Below are 22,965 nucleotides of genomic sequence, written 5' to 3'. Positions count from 1 at the left end.
CACCCTACCCAGACCAACAGAAGGATGGCGCATCGACCAGGACTGTGATTCACATGGGGAATTGGTATAACGACTAAATTGCGGAGAAGAATGGCAAAAAAAAAAAAAAAAAAAATTATATATATATATATATAAACTACTGATTCACTGGGCTACAAGTGCATCACTCCTATAATGAGTCCTGCATTGGCCGAAGGTCAGCTGACCCCCCGCCCCCCAGGTTTAGCAGCATTAAAAATTGAGTCATCGCAGAAATGATAGAGCAGAAGGCATCTCGAGAAGAAAAAAAAAAAGGATGGGACACAATCGAGGACGGTGCTCCGCTGTCTGCCTGAGCCGTCCCCCTTCAATTATTCACGGCCTTTGATCAAATGTTAATGACAAGTGTAAATATAAGGAGGGTGGACGTCAAGGACCGCGAAAAAACAGCAGCGTTGCATTGTTGTTTAAGCTGTTTTATTACTCTCTCTCGAATTTCACCTGAAGCTTATGATGATGTGTGTATATATATATATATATATATATATATATATACATAAATATACATATATATACACATATAAAATAATTAAAGTAGAACAAAATCAAGGCTCTTTGAATTGAGTTCAGCGGGACTGGTTGGAATTGTTAACCTGGAATAGGAGATTCACCATGAATATAAAAAAAAATGTATCCTTTCTTTCTCCATGTTCATGGTCCATTAGAATGGGGCAGGGGGTATGACTTTAATGCAGGAGTAGCATTTTGCCTTATTTATGGGCTGGGAGTTGTATCTGAGGATTATCTTTGAGTAAGGAGGGGGGGGGGGGGGGGGGGGCAGAGGAATGGGGGTGGGTTGTTGTAATTAAATAATAGACGGATTCAGAGCTTCTTAGCCCAGTATGTCACTGGGAGAAACAAAGACAGATACAGCACCTCATTAGGCCAAGAATCCATAACAGTCTACTTTCACCAGGGACTTAATGACCTCCAAAACCGCCAGACTACTCGAACGAGGATTCTGCGCGGGGGGGGGGGGGTGGGGGAGTAGGAAAGACTGAATCTGAAATGATTCATCAAAACCAAAAACTGGTGCTGAGCAGATCTGAAGATATGATAGAAAACTGGGACACAATAAAATACATTTTTATCCACTTCATTGGTTGCACTGATACATACATTTCACCCACCTCATGGATTACTCAGAATCATTTAATTTGGACACAACACATTTTTCAGCTGATGGAAAGTTCCAAGTCTGGAAATGCGTAAATAGACAGCTCCAAAATGACTGACAACCTTGATAAATATTAGCAAAAAAAGACTGTATTAAATAAAGAACATATTTTATGGTTGAAAACTGGAAGAACTAGGACTTTCTTCTAATGAATTTTCACTGAAAGAAAGGTTTCAAGTAATAGTTTTAACTCTCATAAAATGTGTCAAAATTCTTGTATTTTCAAGTACTGTCTTGTTTTATAAGAAATACACGAGGGGAGGGTATATGCTAAGGATTTACATACTAGCAGGTTCACCATGATAATGATAAGCAAATACTTCCATGCAAACTACATGAGTTTTACATGGATCAGCAGTGAGCAGCAGTGATAAGCACATGAGCAGCAGTGTGCAGCAGTGTGCAGCAATGAGCAGCAGTGATCAGCAATGATAAGCACACGGATCAGCAGTGAGCTGCAGTGATAAGCACATGAGCAGCAGTGTGCAGCACTGAGCAGCAGTGATCAGCAATGATAAGCACACAGATCAGCAGTGAGCTGCAGTGATGAGCACATGAGTAGCAGTGATCAGCACTGAGCAGCAGTGTGCAGCAGCGATGAGCACACGGGCAGTGTAGGAGTTCTGCTAAGACAATCGACATGTCCTCTCGCCAGAGGCCGCAAACAGAGACAACAAGTAAATCCGATTACTGCATAGGTGAATAGCTTCACCCGTGCTGAAATGCGGCACACCTACAACCGCTGTTCATTCCCAGAGCAGCTCCTCTGGCCAATCAGGAGCCTGCAGATGCCCCCCCACGCAGCTGCTGCAGTGCAAAGTGCAAAAAAAGCCACCAATGTCAGCAAGCCTCCGCAGTGCCACCGCAAACGGACACCACAGGGACCGGAGAAGGGCTACAGTTATGACCTGCGCATTCCACAGACGGTTCAAACAGGAGATGGAGGCGGATAAACGCCGGAGACGCAAACGCACCGGAGAGAAAAGACGGCCTAAAGGGAAACGGGTAAAGCAGGGCGATCGTTCTCTTTGGAGTTTTAAGCTGTTAAGGTGTAATCAACACTCAAGCTCACCTAGTTGATGAGTCATAGCAACCGATCAGTGAAGTGAGGAAGATGGAGGGAATGGGGGGGGGGGGGGGGGGTTGTTGCTTCAGAGGTGCTCACACACCTTCCAAGGAAAATGAGGGCCTGCTGGGGGGCACCTGGAGCGGCATCATGGGATACCACCGCCATGAGCTCCACAGGGTTAAGAGCTCCTCTGACTGTTTTGATTTGGACCCCCATACCCCAGCCCCCCCCCCGAGCCCTGTTTTTTACAGCTCAAATACAACACTGGGCTTTTACCTTAATAAAGGAGCCCCAGCTTAAAAACACTAGCATCGTGTAGCCGTGTCAGAGAGGAATGTTCTCTCTCCCTCTCTCTCTCTCCCTCCCTCTATCTCTCTCTCTCTCTCTCCGGACGGTGTGTCCTGGCACCGGGGTCGGCCCTGGGGCGTTCTCCTCCGTGCCGACCCCGAAACGGAGGAACGGCTCCCATTCAGAGCTATTCAGAACGATTCAGGAGCTCCTTCTTTCTCTTCTGTCTGTCCGGTGGCGGGGGGGCGAGGGGGGGGGAGAAGCAGCAGAAACATGCCGATGCATTAAAAAATGAAGGAAACTCAAAGAGAGCAGCTCCTGGAAAACTAGCTTGCGAAACAGAACATTTAAAGGCGAGTGCGGACGGGGAGAGAGAGTTCTGCTGGATTTCTTGTTTTTTTTTTTTTGTTTTTTTTTTTTGCGAGGAAAGAGAGGGGGAAGACGAAACTGGGTCAGGGGAGTAGAGGAGCTAGACTCTCGCGTCTGCGCAGCTCTCGTGCTCATTTCGCAAAAAACACGTCAAGCACGCCGACGCGTTACATATGTCACGTCACAGATTAGCACTGAGGGAGCTCACGAAGGCTCACGGTTTTTTAGATACGGGATTATCTCCCGTAATAATATATCGTCTGCAGGGGGGGGAGAAAAAGAAGAGAGAAAAAAAGACTCCCCTCCATTACGAATCGCGGGCAGATCTGGCCCCCCCTCGTGACTGCATGTGACAGAAGGCTCTAAAATATTTAACACCGATCCTTGCACCACGCAAGCACAGAACATCATTATGAATTAATTGGCAGGGAGGCTAGGCTGAAAGCACACGCTAATAAATGTGTGCCAACCGTACCAGGGATGCGTCTGGCTCCACGGCGCACGCCAAGTAAAAAAAAAAGTGTGCCACGGAGCGAAGATGCGTCTGGTGCACGCTAACATAAGCGCGCTAGTGCGTCGAGATGCGTCTGGTGCATAGCACACGCTAACATAAGCGCGCTAGTGCGTCTGGTTCAATGCACATGCTAACATAAGCACGCTAGTGCTTCAAAATGCGCCTGGTGCATAGCGCATGCTAACATAAGCGCGCTAGTGCGTCTGGTTCATAGCGCACGCTAACAAAAGCGTGCTAGTGTGTCGAGATTCGTCTGGTTCATAGCGCACGCTAACATAAGCGCGCTAGTGTGTCGAGATGCGTCTGGTGCATAGCGCACGCTAACATAAGCGCACTAGTGCTTCTGGTTCAATGCACGCTAACAAAAGCGCGCTAGTGTGTCGAGATTCGTCTGGTTCATAGTGCACGCTAACAAAAGCGCGCTAGTGTGTCGAGATGCGTCTGGTGCATAGCGCACACTAACATAAGCGCGCTAGTGCTTCTGGTTCAATGCACATGCTAACAAAAGCGTGCTAGTGTGGCCAGATGCGTCTGGTGCATAGCGCACACTAACATAAGCGCGCTAGTGCTTCTGGTTCAATGCACATGCTAACAAAAGCGTGCTAGTGTGGCCAGATGTGTCCGGTGCATAGCGCACACTAACATAAGCGCGCTAGTGTGTCTAGATGCGTCTGGTGCATAGCACACGCTAACATAAGCGCGCTAGTGTGTCTAGATGCGTCTGGTGCATAGCACACGCTAACATAAGCGCGCTAGTGTGTCTAGATGCGTCTGGTGCATAGCGCATGCTAACATAAGTGCGCTAGTATGTCTGGTTCATAGCGCATGCTAACAAATGTGCGCTAGTGTGTCGAGATTCGTCTGGTTCATAGCGCACACTAACATAAGCGCGCTAGTGCTTCTGGTTCAATGCACATGCTAACAAAAGCGTGCTAGTGTGGCAAGATGTGTCCGGTTCATAGCGCACGCTAACATAAGCGCGCTAGTGTGCCGAGATTGCATCTGCTTCAAAGCACACACTAACAAAAGTGGTGAGATGTGTCTGCTTCAAAGCACATGCTAATAAAAGTGCGTTAATGTGGTGAGATGCGTCTGCATGGGAGGGACGCTGAGCTCTTTTCTGCCATCTGAGGTCTGTGCAGTAGCTAAATCCAGCGCCCCACCGCAGTCACATGCTCCGTCAGGAACACATTTCTTTTTGGGTAAAAAAGTGAGCGGGATGCCCAGTGCACTACTGAAGAAAATGGAAGCGGCGAAAAATATGTGGAGCAGCTGAGCTTTAACAGATAACAATTCCACTTTAGACATATGGAGGACAGCCTCAACCAGAGCGACTCACACAGATTACGCTCCTAACTGACAATCCCCTTAAACAGTCGGATATTTTACTGAGGCAATTCAGGCAAAGCACCTTCCTCTAGGGAACAACAGAAGACCCACCTGGGTATTGAACCAGCAACTCCAGAATTACAAGCCCAGGCCTAAGCGCGACGCTACACTGCCACCCTTATTCAGTTGCTTTCAAGGTAAATAAATATCAAAAAATTGTTTTTTTTTTTTTTTGTTTTTTTAAACAGCAAAACATGTAATTTTTTTTTAATGTGGAGTCAGTTACATTGTACAAATAAAAACAAAATAAAACCTTAAAATGTTTCTTCAGGCTATCGACTCATATTATTCATATTAATCTTTTATACAGAATGTCTAATTAATGTTGTGCTCCTGTTTAATATATTGTATATGCTAAATGATAAATTAAAAAAGTTAGAATGCAGTTATCTTACAGAGAACAGCCTTGGGGGCCTTTAAAGCGATGAATAAACTAACTGGCCCAGCCCAGGGGATCCAGGCTGCCACGAGCAGGTAGACTGGAGTATCATAGGCAGTCAGGCTTGCTGGGTCAGGTTCTGGTACTGGGTCAGGTTCTGTTGCTGGGTCAGATTCTGGTGCTGTGGTAGGTTCTGGTGCTGGGTCAGATTCTGGTGTTGGGTAAGGTTCTTGTGCTGGACCAGGCTCTGCTTATATGTTCGGTCCGGGTGATGGGTCAGGTTCTTGTGCTGGGTTAGGTTCTGGTGTTGGGGCAGGTGGTTCTGGTGCTGGGTTAGGTTCTGGCACTGAGCAAGATTCTGGTGTTTGGTCAGGTTCTGGTGTTGGGTCAGGTTATGGCGCTGGGACAGGTTCTGGTGCTTGGTCAGGTTCTAGTGCGGGGTTAGGGTCTGCTGCTGGGTCAGGTTCTGGTGCTGGGTTAGGTTCTGCTGCTGGGTCAGGTTCTAGTACTGGGTCAGGTTCTGCTGCTGGGTCAGGTTCTGATGCTGGGTCAGGTCCTGGTGCTAGGTCAGGTTCTGGGACTGTGTCAGGTTCTGCTGCTGGGTCAGGTCCTGGTTCTGGGTCAGGTTCTGGGACTGTGTTAGGTTCTGCTGCTGGGTCAGGTTCTGGTGTTGGGTCAGGTTCTGGTGCAAGTTCTGGTGCTGTGTTAGGCTCTAGTACTGGGACAGGTTCTGGTGCTCGGTCAGGTTCTAGCACTGGGACAGGTTCTGGCATTGGGTCAGGTTTGGTTGCAGGGTCAGGTTCTGGTATTGGGACAGGTTCTGGTGCTGTGTTAGGTTCTAGTACTGGGTCAGGTTCTGGTGCTGGGTTATGCTGCATTCCTTATGAACTCAGTAGCTCATAACTCGGGACACGGGAGCTCAGAGTTACGAGCTCGGGGCACTCCGGTAGTTACCTCACAGCAACCTTTAGCAACACTGTGGCTGGCAAGAAACTGTCACCATCTCTGACACTTTACGAGCACAAAAGGTTTCAGAGCTGCTCTGCAACGTATGCTGTTCGTTGGGAACAGTAAAACAGATATAACAAACTTTACGAGTTAAGTGTTGTTACCTGTAATTGTGTATTTCTGACATTTCGGCCATTTTGAACGGAGTCCGTTTCCTCCAGAGCTGTCAGAGTTGTGAAATGATATCCGCGTTCCGGTTCATCATTCCTGATCGGAAGGTCGTAATTATGAGTTTCCGAGGTACACTAGATGTCCAGAAGTATCCGGGGCTGTTTTTCATGGTTTGGGCTAGGCCCCTTAGTGCCAGTGAAGGCAAATCTTAATGCAATGGCATTCTAGACAATGCTGCGCTTCCAACTTCGTTGGCAAAAGTTTTGGGGAAGGCTCTCTCCTGTTCCAGGATGACAATGCCCCCGGGCATACAGCGAGGCCCATATACAAAATGGTTTTGTCACAACTGGTGTGGAAGAAACTTTACTGGCCTGCACACAGCCCTAACCTCAACAACCCCATCCAACACCTTTGGGATCAAGTGGAAAACCAAATGTGAGTTGGGCCTAATCGCCCAATCGGTGCCAATCGGTGGAGGCAAATCCCAGCAGCAATGCTCCAACATCTAGTATAAAGCCTTCCCAGAAGAGTGGAGCCTGTTATAGTTGCAAAGGGATGGACCAACTCCATATTAATGCCCATAATTTAGGATATGTCGGATGTCAGGTGTCTGCATACTTTTGGCCATGTAGTGTATCTGGAATGCAGCATTAGGTTCTGGTGCTGGGTCAGATTCTGGACCTGAAGGGTATCACAGTATTACTGTCACTCTCTTCTGAAGAGTTTCTTTTATTTTACATTCTGATGTCCTTTCCCGGGTCAATGCAGTAACTGATTGAAATTCTTGTGGATATGCTGTTAATTGCCTAAATTATATTTATAAATGAACTTATTTCTAAAAAGTAATTCGGTAATAAAAGTTTGGCTTAAGGCCTGTTCTCTCTAATCATCCTAACAGGACGTCCGTTAAAGAGTGTTACCATCCACGGCACAAAAGAAAGATCTGATGTCACATATTTAATATAAAAAACAATATAAAGTAGGTGCAGGCAGTCAATATTACAGCAAGTTTTAGTGAAAACCATGAACCAGGTCACTGAGGAGTAATTACAAGGCACAGGGAGCATTCTGGGTAATAAAAGAATCAGTGGGGCGACATAGCTCAGGAGGTAAGAGCGATTGTCTGGCAGTCGGAGGGTTGCCGGTTCTATCCCCCCGCCCTGGGCGTGTCGAAGTGTCCCTGAGCAAGACACCTAACCCCTATTTGCTCCCAACGAGCTGATTGGTACCTTGCAGTACAGCATTTCACCATTGGTGTGTGTGTGTGTGTGAATGGGTGAATGAGAGGCATCAATTGTAAAGCGCTCTGGATAAAAAGCGCTATATAAAATGCAGTTTCATTTACCATTAGTTTGGAGACTCTGAAGAAAGACCGAAGGGACGTGAAACTTTCCCGCCATTCCTAGCTGACAGCTCGGCGGGGTCTGTCTGTATTTCGCGGCTCTCTCTCCGGTCGGCGTCTGGGGCCGCAGAAGTGAAAGTGGCGTGCGAGCTGCAGCTAACGGGCGGGAGTCTGACAGGGCGTCGCGGCCATGCCCTGTCCGTCTGGAGCGCAGCCCCGGGAGACACAGGCCCCCCCACCCCCCCCCCCGGAGCACGGGCACGGCAGGGTGCCGTGCTGTACGGCGACACCGCGAATAAACTTTACATGAGGGGAAAAAAGTTAAGTCTGACTAACAGCCAGGCGAACATTCACAGACTGACTCTTCTCAATGAGCAGTCGCTGCTACTGGAGCTTAGCTTAAGCATGAAGCTTCCAACGGTCATGGCTGAACCATGTTGTCTGCTTCAACCAGTATACACAACCTGTACATAACCTGTATCAAAACCAGTACACAACCTGTACATAACCTGTACACAACCATTACACAACCTGTACATAACCTGTACACAACCATTACACAACCTGTGCATAACCTGTACACAATCTGTACACAACCAGTACATAACCTGTACACGACCATTACACAACCTGTACGTAACCTGTATCAAACCAGTATACACAACCTGTACACAAACAGTACATAACCTGTACACAACCTGTGCATAACCTGTACACGACCATTACACAACCTGCGCACAACCAGTACACAACCTGTACACAATCTATACATAACCCGCACAAATCCAGTACATAGCCAGATGATTCATCACACTGCAATTCTAGAATAGATTATTTAATAAAAATATAAAAAAATTGAATGCCCTGGTATAAGAAAAGATCAACTATACCATCCTCAAAGGAAGATTTGTCCCAGACAATGGCTGCTTTGAAACAAATAATGTCTAAGATGTAAATTAGGGACCGAATTAATTAGTCAAGGCATCAGATGATGAGTGTATAGATGGATAAACAATTATAGCATAAAAGACAGCGTCTCTATTTTAGTGAATTAGCTCTACAACACTACGCCACCCACTAAGAATGATTGGCGGGCCAGAGCACTTGTCGCTGCTGAATCACTCCAGGGCTACAATTTACAGTAGCAGTGCCATAATTCACTTTTCCCTCCCCCTTTAGCTAGAAGTGCATTGCCATGGTGATTTCAACCTCTCAGCTCTTTATGTACAAGCGTATGGGCTGGCATTGCAGCAGAATGTTCCGGGAACAGGCCTTGTCGTTGCGAGTTCAACTCACAGGTGGGGCACTGCTGCTGTAAGTAGCTCTGACTGTGTAAGTTGCTCCGGATTTTAAAAAAAACAAACAAGTCTGAAAGGTGAATATAGTGTTGCATAGAGAGATTGGAGTGTGGCTTGGATGGTGTGAATGGATTGTATCCTGTGGTGACAGTGTGCTCACAGATTAGCTGTGTATTTAATGGTCATCACAGACCTACTGTTGGAACCTTTTGACCATTGAGGGAAAAATTATTATTTAGATTAATCTAGAAATGCCCAGGTCTGCTCTGGCATAGTGTCTGCTAAATAAATCTAATGTAATGTGTCAGTATACCGTTTTCACACAGAAGTAGCAATGGCGAGGCTAAGCTAATGGCTAAGCAGGCATCCACCCTCATATACTCAACGTCTTATTGACGCATTGCCTTATAAAGAGAAAAAGAGGACTGTTAGGGTGTTTTTTTTATTTTTTATAACCCCCCTCCAGGAAAATGAAACAGAAGAAAGACGATCTGGAGGACATTCTGGTTCTGTTTCAGTCCCGATCGATCGGGTTTCTCTCACGCTCAGGATTTGGTAAACCTGAGTCACTCTCTCCATGCAGGCCGCGAGGCTGCGTGACGAGGAGCTCTGGGCCCACGTTCAAAAAGCATCCCACTGAAGCAGCTGAAGCACCGTGCGAGAAAACAGCGAGGCCCCCACTCATCACGAATTAATTTAGGAACGAGGGCAGGCGGAGCCTGATCTCGGATGAGCGTCCTAACTCTGACGTGCTTCACTTTCCCTCCATCTTGCCTCTTTTCTCTCTCTCTCTCTCTCAGAATGGCGTCTTGTGGGTCGAAAAAGCTTTTCTTTTGCCCCCCCCCCAAATTTTTTGCCCGAATTTGTTGACAGCTGCTGTCCTGTAACCCAGGGGGTAGTGAGAGGAGTGGTTGGGGTTGAGGGGGGTGGTGGGGTGGGGGTGGTGTGAGCGATGGTTTGGGTTAAGGGGGGTGGTGGGGTTGGGGTGGTTTATGCGGGATGGTGGGAGTTGAGGGCAGTGGTGGGGTTGGGGTGGTGTGAGGGATGGGGGGGTTGAGAGGGGTGGGGGTAGTGTGAGGGATGGTGGGGGTTGAGGGGGGTGGTGGGGTAGTGGTGGTTAGAGGGATGGTGGGGATGAGGGGGGTGGGGGTAGTGAGAGGGATGGTGGGGATGAGGGGGGTGGGGGTAGTGAGAGGGATGGTGGGGATGAGAGGGATGGTGGGGGTTGAGGGGGGTGGAGAAGGTAGCAGCATGGGGCCCATAGGCAGTACCCATGAGCAAAGCCCATCCTGCACCATCTGCAGTCCCCCCCCTCCCCTCCCCCGGTCAGTCCAACAGTGCCAGGCACTGTGCAAGGTGCCATGACCCCCCCGGATATGGGGGGGGGGGGGGGGGGGGACGACAGTGTTCCAGAACTGCTGTAATCTGTACAAGGACTGGAGGAGTGCTTATTTCAACCATCTCCCCTAACCTCTCCAATAGCCCTCCCTCCCTCTCACTTTCTCTCCCTCTCCCACAGCTCTCTCTCCTTTCCTTCCTCCCTCCTTCTCATTCCCCCACTGATGAACAGAAAACTAGTGCACATGTATTATTTATATGATTATTATTTTTGTAGTTATTATTAATATTAATAGTAGTAGTAGTAGCAGTAGTATTAGTAGTAGCAGTAGCAATAGCAGCTGTAGTAGTAGCTGTAGTAGTAGTAGCAATATCAGTAGTAGTAGTATCAGCAGCAGTATCAGCAGCAGTAGCAGTAGTAGTAGTAGTATTATCTGTGGTAGTAGTAGCAGTAGTAGTATTAGTAGTAGCAGTAGCAATAGCAGCTGTAGTAGTAGTAGTAGTAGTAGCAGCAGTAGTATTAGTAGTAGCAGTATCAGTAGTAGCAGCAGCAGCAGTAGCAGTCGTGGTAGTAGTAGTACTGCAGTAGCAGTATCCACCCAGGTGATGTGTAGCAGCCATTTTGTGCCAGAACGCTGATCACACATCATCAGCAGCGAGGATTCACTCATTCATCAGGGAGACGGGCGCGCAGACTGAGAGCCACGTCAGGAGCCCTCGCCAGGGCGCGGGGGGGGGAGGGGGCCTCCTCGGCCGCTTCGCGAGGAGCACCGCGGGACAGGTTCGGCGAGTCGCGCCCCGTTGCCGGAGGACTGATGACACGGCCTGAGGTGACAGGCGGCACTAACGCGCCGTGACGCGAGCGGCTCTGACGGACGCAGCGCCGGCTTATTTGCGGGAGGCGGCTCCGCTCCAGCGTACTGGGGGAAGGCACATGCAGTTTAGGCCCATTTCACTCCCACACACAGACCAGGCCAGTATTGCCATATTCCCGTGCGCTCAGCAGAAGCATTAAGTTACATAAAACTGCTCATTCGTGTGCCAGTATATCAACTGCACCATCCCATTCACTAGAATTCAATTGTAGTACACATGATTATTATTTTTTTGGCTGGACCGCAACAGCGGGGCCAGCCCTATAAACGCGAATGTCTGTGACTGAGTGAGTGAGGAAGTTACACCATCGGCCGGCCGAACGAAGTGTGTTAGGTCCAGCCATATAATTAGGTTTTTACCTGGTCTTGTTTAACACAACTGATTTTTCCCCTAAATACTGTGTGTTTCAAACCTAAAACACCATCTCTAAGAGGAAAAAAAAAAAAAGAAAAGTGGGGCAAAAAAATCATTTTACTTTCAGATCAAAGGATAAAAAAACAGTGTTTTAAAGTCAGATAAAAACTCAGGCAGAGCGCGTGAGGGGAGGAGGCGTTTTGGGCAGCTCACAGGCCAGACGGCCATGTTACAGACAGCCCTAGACACCGTTCTGCAGGAGGACCTTCTCTGTCATTACACAGCGGAACAAATCACCCTCTTTGGGGTGATGGTAAATGAGCAATATATTTCCTGTGGCAGACATTTTGCCAGCTGGACGATGGCAGGGCGAAATATTTGCCCTGGCATGCAGAGGAGATGTGTCAGAACTCACACTGGCGATGAGAGTGACATCAATGTCATTCACATCACTGTGGAACCATTCACAGACCACTCACGCTTTCCTGTACAACATCTTTTTTTTTTTGGGGGCCGCTTCTTTGTTCAGGTTTCCGCAAGGTAACCTAGGCAACCGGTGACACGGTAACCTTGTCCTTCATTTTTTTTTTTTTTTTTTTTACTTAAAAGACCGAAAGTTGGCTTTTTCTTCTGAAAAAGAATTCCGACCATTCTTCACAACTAGGGCCTCTATGATTGCGTATTGTGATTTCCTGGAATTGAAAACACATTCACCATGTCAAAAATGAGAAGCTATAACAACAGCTAGCATAACATTATCAGCTGCACTTATGACTTAAGTAACAGTGATAACAATAAGAGCAGCATCAGCCACATTTATAGTAATGACTAAAGTAACAGTCATAAACAGAGCTATGGCAGTGACAATAACAAAGGGGGGGGGGGGGGGGGGTGAAAAATGAGAGAAACGGTTAGAGCAGCATGCAGCATTCCTAGTTGCAGCACTGCAGTACTGGCCCCAGTCACTTGTACAGTAAGAAGGATAATGACCCAGTAATAGAACTAAGGACAATGACCCAGTAATGCAACTAAGGGCAATGACCCAGTAATACAACTAAGGACAATGACCCAGTAATACATCTAAGGACAATGTCCCAGCAATACAACTAAGGACAATGACCCAGCAATACAACTAAGGACAATGACCCAGTAATACATCTAAGGACAATGTCCCAGCAATACAACTAAGGACAATGACCCAGCAATACAACTAAGGACAATGACCCACAGTAATACAACTAAGGACAATGACCCAGCAATACAACTAAGGACAATGACCCAGCAATATAACTAAGGACAATGACCCAGCAATACAACTAAGGACAATGACCCAGTAATACAACTAAGGACAATGACCCAGTAATACAACTAAGGACAATGACCCAATAATACAACTAAGGACAATGACCCAGTAATACAACTAAGGACAATGACCCAGTAATACAACTAAGGACAGTGACCCAGTAATACAACTAAGGACAATGACCCAGTAATGCAACTAAGGACAATGACCCAGTAATGCAACTAAGGACAATGACCCAGTAATACAACTAAGGACAGTGACCCCACAGTAGCTGTAGTGGCCACAGTATACAGCAAACTGTGACATCATCCTCAGCAGGCATTTCAGTTTGGGTTGCCAGCACACCCACTGCACAAGTTCCAGGAGATTTATTTATTTTCCCCTCAAACAAATGCAATTGTCAATTACATCCAATCTGATGTCCCATCCGATTAAATGAGCATGTCTAGCCCAGCTTATCGATGGCTGATCACGAGTTCTGATCACTCTCGATAGCGATTGTGAAAGAGAGCGATTCCGATATACTCTCAAAATAACATGCCAGTGTGATACCTGCTTTTTGGTAGACAGGGAGCAAAAACAAAAGTCTATCATCATTTTTTATATTTTATTTCTCTTACAATGGACAAAAATTTTAAAAAATTTAAAAAACTTCAGCAATTACATTTTGCAATTCCCGGATACAAAAGGGAAATTCCAGGAGATTCCCAGCTAATCCAGGAGGGTTGGCAAACTTAGCCAGAGAGCCACTTGCAATCACTCTACATTAGGATCACTGGAGTAGTCTACTGGAATTAATTTGTTTCTTTTGTTTGATCTATGTCTGAGTCTTCCCCACCACCAGGTGGCACTGTAAGGGCTACTGTATTTCCCATCAAACTTCAAATATTCCACCCTACTGATTTAATTATTACCTTTACACATCTGTGATTAAGTCTTGTACAATTCAAAGGCAATAACTGAAACAACATTAGGATAAATGAATGTAAATAAAAATTAGGCAAACACACAGAGCTCACAGAGAACCAAACATGAACTGTTTAAAAATTTGGGGAAAAGTCTTTTCAGGTTACCAAGCAACACAAACTGCTGCAAGTCAAATGGGGCCAGGAATACTCTATGGTACCGAAAGACATTTATTAAAAACCCGAACGGTGTCACAGAGGAGTTATGTCATCTTGCCTCCACAGTCTCTGTTGAGGTGTTGTTCTGGAATCTGTGTAATCACCTGGGAGTATAATAATTCATGTCATTACCGTGTGGCACCAACAATAAATAAAGAAAATGTTAAAAATGAAAATAAATAATGCAATGTAACAATTCCGAAGAAAGTCCTAGAAACTCAAAATCAGAACTCTTGCCTCAGTAACCTATTACACACTAAATTTTCCTGTGACATAGTACTTATTGCGAAATATCCGTACTTGCATATTACATCTGCTGTTTTACTTCAAGGTTCTGTCAAAAAAAAATGATGCATTTTGGGACATTTTACTTCCTGAGGGCAAAGCACTGACCACAGGTCTTTTTCTACTGTAGCATTTGGGAGAGGAGCATGTGTGCGTGCGTGTGTGTGTGTGTGTGTGTGTGTGCGTGTGTGTGTGTGTGAGTGTGTGTTTGTATGTGTGTGAGTGAGTGAGTGTGTGTGCGCGTGTGTGTGCGCGCATGCATACATGAGTGTGTGTGTGTGTGTGTGTTTGTGTGTGTGTGCGTGTGTGTGTGTGTGAGAGTGTGTGTGAGTGTGTGTGTGTGTCTGTGTGAGTGTGTGTGTGTGTGAGTGTGTGTGTCTGTGTGTGTGTGTGTGTGTGTGTGCGTGTGTGTGTGTGTGAGAGTGTGTGTGAGTGTGTGTGTGTGTCTGTGTGAGTGTGTGTGTGTGTGAGTGTGTGTGTGTGTGAGTGTGTGTGTCTGTGTGTGTGAGTGTGTGTTTGTATGTGTGTGAGTGAGTGAGTGTGTGTGCGCGTGTGTGTGCGCGCATGCATACATGAGTGTGTGTGTGTGTGTGTGTTTGTGTGTGTGTGAGTGAGTGCGTGTGTGTGTGTGCGAGTGTGTGTGTGTGTGTGAGTGAGTGTGTATGTGTTTGTGTGTGTGTGAGTGAGTGAGTGTGTGTGTGTGAGAGACTGTGTGAGTGAGTGAGTGTGTGTGTGTATATGTGTGTCCGTGCGTGTGTGTGTGCGTGTGCGCGTGTGTGCATGAGTATGTGTGTGTGTGTGTGTGTGTGTGTGTGTGTGTGTGTGGAGCTGGAGATTTTGGCTGGCAAAGGCGGGCACAGGCGGGCACCGTGCTCTCTGGGCGAGCTCCTCCTCAGGGAGGTGACCAGAGAGCAGCAGCAGCGTATGGCACCATGGAAACTGTCACCCATCAGGGGCGGAGGTGTCAGCTGCGGGACGTGTGCGGGGGCGCGGGGGCGAGGGGGTTAGTGCCAGGACAAAATGTCTGACCTATCGGAGCACCTGGCCTGTAAGCACGCGCAGGCAAAATCACCACCTTTCCTGGCATTTCAAAAACACTCAAGACAATGGCGATTCGCCCTGAATAGCAATAAGACGTTTCGGCTAAATCTAAATAAATTAAACGTTTGTGAATCATCAGTCGCTCAGGTTAGCCTGCAAAGTTTTAAGGGGAAGTTACTTTGAAACCAACATTTTATGTAAATATTTTAGACGTTCCCTTTGTTGCAAACTGGCTCAAGGATCCGAAATAAAAAAAACTTCTCCATAAAGTTTATGAAAGTTACTGTATGTCTTTTTTATGCATGAGATTTGCATTAATAAAATTACGATATTTCTGTTGAATAAGCATCAACATAAACAGCATAAACATCCCGGTGATTAGCATGCATAATACCACCAGCTGCAGACATCCACCTGGAGCAAAATGGAGACTCAGATACACAAATATTTTAACCCATCGATGGTTTCAGACCCTCCACGCTTGTGGAACCCCGCATGCCGGCAGCTGGGTGGCGTGTGTGGATAATGCGCTCCGCGGGACACTGCCTGCGGGGGGGGGGGGGGGGGGCTGGGGGGGTGCACTGGACAGTCCTCTCAGTACCGGTCCATTCGAGCGACAAAATTCAGTGGGCAGTGGTATTTAGATACTACAAATTTATAATTGAGGGTAAGCGGTCATAAGATGTCTGATTCGATTGCTCATGAGGTCACGGAAAAAAGACGGCGAAGTTCATACTTCTGTAAATACGGCTATTGGGGAACGGCAGTAGCCAATACGCGGCCATATTTAATATTAATTTAATATTTATTAACAATAATGTAAAATGAAATAAGCGGAAGGGCAAGGAGTCGCACATATTTGTTAAGTGCTGGCCTTCTCTTTATTCGATTGTCTTCTGTTGCCGTGGGAGCCGATGAAGGGTTCGACTGTATTTGACTTCGGAGACGGGCAGAGCACACACACACACACACACAGCGTTTAACACAGTCGGAAGCACTAACGGCCTCCAACCAGGAGAGAGATTAAAGTGCAGCAATGATCCAGAGGTGAGGGCCTGACAGACGAACCCACAGACCAGACAGGAAGCCGTGGGCTACGCCGACCAACAGCGCAACATTTCAGAACTGAAGCCGGGGGTACGCTAGATAAGAGGGCGAAACTCGGGCCGAAATCGAGCCGCGGTCGAACATGGCGCCCCGTACTGTACAAAGACGTGAACACTCACTGGGGCTTCAGACTGGTCGTTTAGTGACACTCCACACCCATAAGGGGAGGGGGGGATGGGGGGGAGGGGGGGTGGGGGGGGTGGCGGGGGGCGGGCAGGCGGGTGCAGATAGGGGATTCTGCGGTTGTGTTAACCATCATGGTAAACATTGAAGTGACGACGTTTGTCAGACCAAGCACAGAAAACCGCAACGGCTATAGTAAAGAAGCAGAAACTGACCGATAGACAATCATGATTTCGAAGTTACAGTAGTTTTAGTGCTGAAAAAAGAAGAGAAGATGGCATGTTCGTCCACTCAATCAGATGAGGAGAAGGGATACAGCCAGCGCTGCCGCCCATGTGATATTTCAGACCAATTGCAGGCAATCTCAGCTTTTCCATCGATGTGCAGGGCATCTTTGCTAGTTCAGCCAGCAGGGATGTGTACACTGTGGTGTTCGAAGTCAGCACAGAGTTCCGTTTTATTCACAAACACGTCATTTAGTTCGTGCGAACCAGCTGAGCTTCAGTTGAGCGGCAAGTATACTCCACACCATAAGTCATTTAGCTGATGCCTTTTCACCAAAACAACTTACTGTACAAGTGTGTCTCACATCATAAGCAAACACTGCGAGCACTACAGATATGCTAATTTACACTCACAGAAGTGGGCCTGTCAAGGGGCTGCATCAAAAGATTTGAGACTCAGGCGGTGAAGGGTTTGTTTTCTTATTTTAAGCAGAAACATTAAGGCGTGGTTTTCAACCGTGGATTTTTAAACAGCCTTCCTTGAGCTCCCTTTTCACCTGTATTATATATTTTTTTCCCATCATCATCAGCTTAAAAAGGCTGCCCCATAAAAAGTGCCTGAAGAGCAGATTTGGCTTATTTTTTGTTCAGCTGCTCCACAAAACTGAAGCATCCGCTTTGAGTGATGCATTGATGCAAAGAAAATCACTTTCATGTCACAGACATACAATAAACTTTCACATCACATCAGAACCATGCCTTATGTTCTCAGTGCTCCTCCTGATTACTGTGACACGTGTGTACTGCGGTCCGCATCTGCCCTGACACGCGTGTACTGCAGTCCGCTATCTGCTGTGTACTGTAGTCTGGTATCTGCTGTGTACTGCAGTCCGGTATCTGCTGTGTACTGTAGTCTGGTATCTGCTGTGTACTGCGGTCTGGTATCTGCTGTGTACTGTAGTCTGGTATCTGCTGTGTACTGTAGTCTGGTATCTGCTGTGTACTGTAGTCTGGTATCTGCTGTGTACTGTAGTCCGGTATCTGCTGTGTGACACACGTGTACTGTAGTCTGGTATCTGCTGTGTACTGCAGTCTGGTATCTGCTGTGTGACACGCGTGTACTGCAGTCCAGTGTCTGCTGGGTTATGTAGTCTGGTATCTTTCCCAGCCGTGCTGGTGCGGCCCGTGACCAGCGGGGGCTGTACTACGTCTCCCACGCACAGGGAAGGAGAGGTTCAGATGGCAGCGTTCTCTCACACAGCAGTGACTCATCCGATCGATCCGTGCCCGTGGTCTACCTGTGCTGGATACGCAAGCGCGGGATTCCTTCACTGTGATTATTGCACTGCTCAGCCGGCGGACTACAGAGCCAAAAGAATCAGCGCACGGTTAACCGCGGTGTGTATGTGTACCGAACAAAGTACGAAACCAAAATGCACATTTATGCCTGACCAATATCAAGCTCTTTATGATGAAAAAAGTGGCCATTAAGCCAAGACAAGTCACCCACTCCATCAATAAAATAACTTGAAGTATTATCAATAAATGAGACAAACTTCAGTGTCTTAGCACCTGTAACGGCACACAGATATGGGAAAATCAAATGTCTCATGTGAACAAGAGGTGGAAACTAAAGCAAGCAATCTGCAAAAGTCACTGCCAAAGATGTGAATTTGGTTGTGAAAAGGATGTGAAAGCTGATGTAAAAAATTTTTTTTTTTAAATATCAAAGATGGCTGCCATGAGGCCCCAACTACTGTTGGTTTGGTAAACAGTTATTAGTCAAGGCATTTAGCTACAAACTGTGAGCACCCCATTTAAAAAACAAAACAAGGCAACTGTATGTAAGTGAGCAATTCACATTAATGAAGACCTCGACATCTCGGAACGCGTTCGGAACGCGTCAGATTCCCGAAGCGGCGTTCCCGAAGCAGCATTCCCAAAGCAGCGGCGTCTGAAAAACATTCCCTGACGGCTCGGTACTCACGGCGGTACTGAGCGGGTGTCACGGGAAGAGAGACGGAACGTCGGAGGAGGAGGAGGAAGACCGCCGCTCCGTCAGATCGACCGGCGTTCCCCCTCGGGGGAAAAGGGTGGCGTAGCGCCAAACGCCTGCCTCCTAACACCCCTAACGAGGAGCCAGGTTCACCCACAATGCACTGCTTCGGGCTTTATTAACCTACAAAAAAAAAAAAAAAAAGCAAGAGAGAGCAAGGTTTTTACGAGACATCCTCGATCCGCTCTGAGGAACCTGTCACTAAGATGTAAGTCACCCCGCCGTGGGAATAGGGCTATGCTGCGTTATAAAGCTTCGCAAGGGCCTTTGGAAGGTGGCTTGGGAACACATAAATGCGCACATGCCGGTAATCGGTGAAATGAAGAAGACGTCGACCCTCCTCTTTGCAGAAGCTTCCGATGAAGAATATTTTGTGAGAACCTTGCCACGAACACGCGGAGGCGCATTTTAAACGATCGCATTTATAAACGCCGCGTGAAATTCGTCATTTAAAACATTTCATTATGTTTGATTTCCTCAATTCCACACTGAGTAATGTCGTTTGTCACACTAAATTGTATCCTATCTGACGTTGTCTTTGTATTTTTTTTTGTTGAATTAGCTGAAGAATAATGTTCTTGCTATGAAAAACAATAAGGGAGCTCTGCCAATACCTAAATAAAAACGATTACATCAACACGAGGGCTTTTTCAGTTCAGCTCACCCACACACTTCCAAACCTCGTCTTTAGAATGTCTTTTTTTTTTTTTTTAAAGTAAATTGTATTCAGCGCAATCTTACATTTAGCGGAGTCCCTGCTTTAACTGAATTCAGAGAAAATCCTTTGATATTCATGGTCAACCTACCAGAATTAAATTTCCACGGCCGCACAAACTGGAGTAAGATCATCAATGCGCTGCTAAGTGCCTCTTGCCTTTTATATAAGGCACAACAATGCATTGGAGGAACACTGGAATATGGTATATAAACAGAAAGAGGGGGCAGAAAAAAGCACGTGATCGAGGCTGCCAATCATCCTCCCTGCGAGTGCGGCTGGCACTCAGAAGCAGAGCGGGGGGGGGGGGGCACCTCTCGCACCCTTCGTGTTGTTTTTTTGGAGTCGCTGTTATGCGCCTTCCGTTCCCTCCGACGCTCATTAAGGAAAAGCCGTTGGGCGTATTCGGGAGAGGTCCCCGCGCCGCGGCCCTGCGAGGAGTTATTTCACGAGCGCGCACCGCGAGGTTCATGACCCGGGATCGGCGGTTGGAGTCCGGCCCGACGGGACGGCGGAGCGTGCCGCCGTCAGCGCCAAGGTAACGGGGCGGTGTCGAAACCCGGGGGGCTGCCCGCCCGCCCGCAGGTGCCCCGCCCCACCCCGCCCCGACACGGCACGGCACGGCACAGGGCCCCGGCAGTGGGGCGTCGCCACGCGCCTGCCCGGTGTCATGGCAACCCGCCGTTATCCTGGAACCACGCCCGATTCGTCAAAGCCTAATTTCTGTCGGCGGGGGAGAGAGAGAGACCGACGGCTGCCCGCGGGACGGGTCCAGATTTAAAGCGCTGGGTAGAGATTTTTTGGGAGGTGACCCGACTGGAGGGTTTTTTATCTGCAGACCGGCCTGCGGATGTGCTGGGAACGGTGGCAAAGTCCTGCAACACTACCCCCCCCACCCCCCCATTTCAAAGCCATCACAAAATGGTGGATGACCTGGGGACAAAACCCCAAACCCTAACCTTCAACCCCCAATAACTCCTGGGTTGGGGGGGGGGGGGGTCGCTGTGATAATACTCAAAGTAGGGCCATTTTTATTTCTTTTTGAAAACTTTTTTTTAATGACAGAGTAAAATAATCAGCATACGGAATAAAAACCCTTTTTTGCATTTCCCTCTTATTTATACTCTTTAATGATTTCTGACGGCGTGCTTTGTTCTGGGATTTTTTGAAAGATATGAGTTCAGCAGTTTTTATTGCAATAAGACAACAAACCCATAATTGCTTATCCTCCCAAGCAAAGTCTGTCCCACACACGGCAGAGAACCTGCCACCTACCTCATAACCCTTTTACTGCAGACTCCGCCCACACACGTTTACACTGAGAAGGTTCAAAACTCGGGAGGAGTACCACGCTGCACTCACTCCAAGCAAAGCAATGCTCCCACAGCAGGCGTTTCAAACGAAGTTAAAAAGTCCTCCCCTCTTCTTCTGGGCAAAAACTCCAGAACTTGTCTGAAAATTAGCAGATTGTAAAAACTGTACACGTGATGCTCTTGAAAAACTTTTCAGTCTCTCCTACCGTACGGTGTGTGCGTGTGTGTGTGTGTGTGTGAACTTGTGTGTGGAGGTGAGGGGTGTTGTTTTATAAGTCAGCCATGGGGCTTTTATTTTTGTAATTCTCCATGGACCGTCTCACCTGCTGAACTCCCCACGTGCGCAAGAATATTTAATGATACCTGCATATGCGATAAGCACACCCTCGCCGCTCGCTGGACTGGAGGATCTGCCAGGGTTCCAAACGCACCCAGTGACTCAAAGCCCAAAGCATACCTCACTTCTAAAGTTACATTAAATGTAAAAGAAGGATCTTCTACCGTGAGAACCAGTTAAACTGATGAGGCAGTTGTTTCTGGTGCTTTTTTTAGTTGAGATGCAGATTTATTGATTAAAGGGGTGGTGTTGACTGAGCTGTAGGAGGGGAGCTTTGGAGACCAGGACCCAGCGGCCCGTCTCAGAGAACCTCCTCCCACACTCTCAAGCTCTCCGGCTGCGCTGCTGGTGCAGTGCCTCCCTCTCTCTCTCCGTCTCTCTGTCTCTCTCACTCCCACTCACACTGTTTCACACTCACACACACACACACTCATTCACTCTCACACTCTTTCACACTCTCTCTCTCCATTTCTCCGTTTCTCACTCCCACTCACACTGTTTCACACACACACACTCACTCTCACACTCTCTCTCTCCGTCTCTCACTCCCACGGTTTCACACTCACACACTCTCTCACACGGTTTCACACTCACACACTCTCTCACACGGTTTCACACTCACACACTCTCTCACACGGTTTCACACTCACACACTCTCTCACACGGTTTCACACTCACACACTCTCTCACACTGTTTCACACTCACACACTCTCACATTGTTTCATACTCATACACTCTCACACTGTTTCACACTCACACTCTTTCACACTCTCTCTCTCTCCATTTCTCAGTCTCACTCCCCCTATCACACACTCTCTCACTCTCACGCACTCTTTCACTCTCTGTCTCTCCGTCTCTCCCTCCCACTCTCGCACACTCTCTCACGCACACAATCTTTCAATCTCACACACTCTTTCACACACACTCTCTCTCTCTCTCTCTCTCTTTCTCTCTCTGTACAGCTGGAGTTATTTCCATCTCAGTTTCATGTGTTAATGTGAAGTAGGAGGTCGATTTTAAATATCTTTGTGTGTTTAACATCGGTGCAGTGCACAGAAGTGACTAATTACGATCAATTAGAGACACAGGAAAGGGAATACATCTGAGTAAATTGTATTATAAAGGAAATTAAGAAATTCATTCCCGTAGAACACCGCAAATGAGAATATTAAAGCTTTCGCTGCAGTAGTCTGTTTAGGCAGGTGTACCCAGCAAGTCAAGTCAGGTCTTACGCAACTTAGCTTAGCAGGCTCTTTGTGATTTCTGAGCTCACGGGGGGCTCTTTTTATTTTTAATGATGTTCCAAACAGTCGGTTTTTGGTAAGCCTACGGTTCGGGCCGTGTCTCTGACTGTGCTGTTCTTATTTCTGACTCAAAATGGTTTCCTTGACTTTCATTGGCACAGCTCTGATCCTCTCGTTGACATGGCAATAACCGATTCCAAAGGCAATCAAAAGGCTAGAATCAAGACTAAACACTGAACGCTCTCTTACACTTGCACTAAGGAAGCAATTGAACACACTTGACTAATCAGAAATACCTGTGACGGCATTTGACCCAAACATTATGGTGTCCTTTTTTAAAAATATGTCTTTGTCCAAAACATTATGGCAGTCACTGTGCATGTGTATATGAGTATATATATTTATATAGACAGAGAGAGATAGAGAGAGAGGATTAAAATAAAAATGAAACAAATTCTTGCATTCAATTTTTCCTTTTTTTTGGACTGATTTATTAAACGCTAATAAACACTGACTGGTCGAACCAGATTTTAAATTTGCA

Source organism: Anguilla anguilla, chromosome 15 (genome assembly GCF_013347855.1).
Source record: "Anguilla anguilla isolate fAngAng1 chromosome 15, fAngAng1.pri, whole genome shotgun sequence".
Classification (NCBI taxonomy): Eukaryota; Metazoa; Chordata; class Actinopteri; order Anguilliformes; family Anguillidae; genus Anguilla; species Anguilla anguilla.
Note: the sequence above shows the minus strand (reverse complement) of the source record.